Source organism: Juglans microcarpa x Juglans regia, chromosome 2S, assembly GCF_004785595.1.
Source record: "Juglans microcarpa x Juglans regia isolate MS1-56 chromosome 2S, Jm3101_v1.0, whole genome shotgun sequence".
NCBI lineage: Eukaryota > Viridiplantae > Streptophyta > Magnoliopsida > Fagales > Juglandaceae > Juglans > Juglans microcarpa x Juglans regia.
In genome coordinates, this window is record NC_054597.1 from 15,233,061 (window position 1) to 15,237,700 (window position 4,640).

Genomic DNA, 4,640 nt, shown 5'->3' on the forward strand with positions numbered 1-4,640 from the left:
GTAGGCAATTGGTCTCTGCAAACAAAAGGAATTGGACGGCCGAATAAGAGGAAGTTGGAGTTTTCGGCCAATCGAATTGGACCGGCCATGTAGTCGATCGAGTGGCTAAGACACCCAACCTGTTGTGTTGGAGGATCGACTTGTCCAATCGAATTAGACTTGTCCAATATGCTACGTTTGATACTGTGAATACCTCAGCTATTTTCAGAATATTTAATTATTATTTATTATTTTATTATTATTTATTTTTTACTACTGTTCAATATTTTATTATTATTTTTTCATTACCTTTTTTTTACTATTCACAACTCTTCTCAACACTTCATAACTCTTCTCATTACTATTATAATAAACAATTCATCTCATTTCATCTCATCATTACAACTTTCTTAAATTTCTATACAAAAATATAATAAATAATTCAACTTTCTCAAATCTTAAAATTAAAAATAATACTAAAAATATTATATTTAACAATATTTTACTCAACTTTCAATAAAATATCTCATCTCATCTCATCTTACCTCATTGAACTCTTTATCCAAACCCACTCGGTTGTTTCTTGAATATTTCTAGAAAGCACTTGACTGTCTAATAGCGAGCCTTTGTTGGATTGTGCATGAATACTTCGACAATGTGAGGGATCAGATAATGGAGTGTTGCTAGTACAATCTTTTGCTTTGTGAGTCACAGGAGTTGGCATAGGTTATGATCTAATCATGATTATAAGGCATAATATTCAAAGTCATAGGAGTTGGTTTGTTGATACCAACTTTGGATTAAGTGAGCATGCGGTGGTGAGGGGCGATAGATATGGGGAAAACAGTGGTCGTACCTAACCCTATGTGTTTCCACTATCTTGAAGCCTCAACAGCACATCTTTCAAGTCCTAACGGGTTCCTAGATATATACTGCACTCCATTACGCAACCTCCAAACTAAATTCAATGAAACTTTTCTCCATCAACACTACAGAAATTTAAATTACTTTTCTTTTACAAATCTATACTAGTCCTTGTTATCTTTGTTGGTAGTGGGTAGTGGGTACCCATGACCCATATTGTGTTTACATGGGTGAGAAAATTATTATTTAACTCCCCACTACTAGAAGTTAATTAACTCTCCACCATTACTACTTAACTTCAAAAAAATTAATTAACCACCCATGAGAGTACATTAAAATAATAAAAGTAAAAGGTGAACATACAAAAAGAAAAGCTCTCCTCTCTCTTTACAATTTTCTAGAGAAACCATCTAGTGTGAATTTTTTTTTGGATGATTCTAGTAGCCTCCTAAGTGTTGTAAAGGTGCAATCACTACAATTTGACATGGACTGTAAGACGAGCAAAGATCCAAGCTTGTAGGAATTTCACTTCTTGAAGTAATTCGAATTAACTTTATGTAACATTAGTATCAGAGTCTATGCTGCTTGTTTTCACCCATATGAATATGATTACATGTTCTTTCATGCTTTGTAATGAGTTTAAGAGCATGTAATTGATGATATGTCATAATTGTTTGTGTTTTAAATTTTTTATTAGAGGCTACTGTATGACATGTTTAATGTTGAATTTTCTATATGAAAACATTCTTTATAATGTCATAAACATGTCCCTTAAATTTGATGAAATTTCGTTGCATGTAGAAGAAGAAATCCGAAATCCTAATTTTAAAATTCATGTTCGGACCATGAATTTGAGCCAACTTTTAATTAAACAAGTCCTATTTTTTGGAAACAAATTTTATATGGTTAGAAAGCTGGGTTCATAAAATTTAAATTGACATATCATACGCTTGATTTAGACATAATATGAGTAAGTTATGATCAATTGAAAATGGATGGTTGAAATTGAAAAAAATCAGAAAAATTGATTGAGGAAGAAGATGATGAACAATAATTTTTACCAGTCCCACTCTCAGTCTCGGAGAGTGTAATCCACCATTTTGATCTCACTTTATCGACACACATACGCATTAAGATGACTGAAATTTGTGTTTGGATATCAGAAACCATCGAGAATGACGGAGGTGATATACACTCTCTATCGCGACAAGTGAAACAAAAGCAAGACAGTCTCTAGGGCCAAAACGAAGCCCACACGTGTAGATGAAGCGTGGGGGCGCGTGCGGTGGCATCCAGTATCCAAATTTTGTCAAGTGTGGCAAGTGTACTATTGTATTGGTGTCTAAAGTTTATTCATAAATTTTTTTGTTGAGGTAGAGTCGGAAAAATATTTTTTAAATCATTTTCATTAAAATGCTTAAACTTTTTTTGATAATAATAAAAATCATTTTTTGGGACACTTGTCATACTTCCTCAAGTACAATTTTTCTATGTTATATGAACATTTATATAGATTATTTTTTTATGCATGTATTGAATTGATATTGTCAAATACATGTCCATAATGAATACGTGGCCCTAGATTTGATTACCTAATAAACTCTTCTCGTTAGTTGAGAATGTGGGTTCAATATCCATTGAACTATTGTGCATACATTTATGACTGGATGTTTGAGTTCATTATTTTGTAACTAAAATGGATAAAGTTGACATTGGTAATTTGTCGCGCTTATGTGTAATGTATATATTTATTTTTATGTAAATGGTTAAAGTATAGTTTATAAGTATATCGATGACGTGAAATCCCTATTTGTTTATTATTTTCCTAGAAGATTTGTAGTAGGAATTTATTTGAAAATCAAATATTCGGAATGTAATTTTATTATTGAAGCCATGTAAAGAGATGTGTTTCACATCTATCGATATACTTTAAACTCACCTTAACATGATATACCAAATTACCAATGAGGCTTTGGGTGGAGCTTATGCGCAATGTGTTTAATGCAATGATTATGGATTTTTCATATTTAATGAATGGATTATACGTGCATGAGTTTTGAGTGTTTTTTTTAACTCTTTTATAAATCTTATTCAAAATTAATTAAATGTGTTATTTTGACTTATATAGTGGAAGATGATTACTATCTTTTCACGAATTTTCGATCTCAATATGTAGGAAGGAATTCCATAGTCTAGTTAGATTTTAGAATTAAATAAAATATATATTAATGTGAATCTCGCACAATGAATGTATTGATAATGACTACTAAGAACGTAGTTGCTAACCTTACTAAAGGAAAGAAACTGGATGGGACCAATTATGACATGTGGTATAGAAAAATTCAATATTTGATTAATAAACAAGAGGTCCTAAGAAATCTGTTTCACTTTATGATACAACTTGAGAAAGGGAATACTTCTCAACATCGTCGTGGTATTGAAACCTATTAGGTTTGGAAAAAGAAAGATCGGTGCATGCGCTTTACCATACTTAATATCATGCACAATGATCTTATTGGGGAGTTTGAGAACTGCCCAAGATATGTAAAACCAGCTGAAAATTACCTAGGGGACATCATCTACTAGGCTCCGTGCTCTCACTTTAAGATTTGAGCAGTATGTTATAGATCCTAAACATATCATGACTGAGAATTTAAAGTTGATGTTTACCTTGACTCGTGATCTAAAGGCTGGTAGTAATAATGTCACTAATGAACAAGTTACCGCTGTGATATGATCTTTGATCGAGTCAATATGGGGGCAAATAAAACTTGTTTTGACACATAGTGCGAATATTAAGACTTTTGCTGATATACGTCGTCATTTGGAGTTAGAGATGAGTCCTATGGAAACAAATGAGTTTTAAAAATTAAGCGCCTGACAAATGGATCAATGGACAAGTAAAAAGCCCAACTTATGCCGAAGAGTTACACTCAAACAAAGGGTATATATTATGAAGAAACATTCTATTTAGTGAGATATGCTTCCATTCGCCTCATTCTAGTTATAGTTGAACATATAGATTTAGTACTTTTCCAAATGGATGTGAAAACTACATTTTTTAATGTAAAACTTATAACGGCCCAATAATTCAAAGATTGGAATATTGAAAAATTATATTGAGCCTAAATTGTATTCAATAAGCTATATTGGATAAGCCTACAAACTATAAATCTTTGATATTGATTAGGAGTTTTAGTTAAATTCAATAACTTGATTAAATCTCATTTATTATTTATTAAACAAGTTAGACTCCTTATAAAATTTAAAGGTCGGTTATTAAAAATTTATTTCAATTTAAATTCCTCGCTGAATCCCTGTAATTTTATGATGTGATCGATCCTACACCTTCTAGAAGGGGAGGTGTCATATTTATTATTATTATTATTATTTATTTTTAACGGGCAAATCTTTACACTCGTGAGTGAGAATCAATATCTCAATAGTTTGACTATTGGTATTAACAGACTTAATTGTATGTTTGAATGGAACTGAAGTTTAAGCCATAACTCAAATTCGAATTGAGGGAGCACCTGCAACTTTGTCATCCAACCCCTTCCTATCCAATTCCAGCAGCTACTGTATGCAACTTCCAGCAGCGACACATTCCTTTCAAAAAAAAGTGAATAAATATGAAGCCACAAGAAGCACATGCACCCCAAATGGACCAACGGTTCCATTAACTTTGATCTTAAGTAAATGAAAAAGAAAGGCCATACGTATCTCAATTCACTTAGAAACCTGCTGAGAGATTATCTTCTAACTGTCTTAACATTCAGAATTCGGGAAAAAGAGGG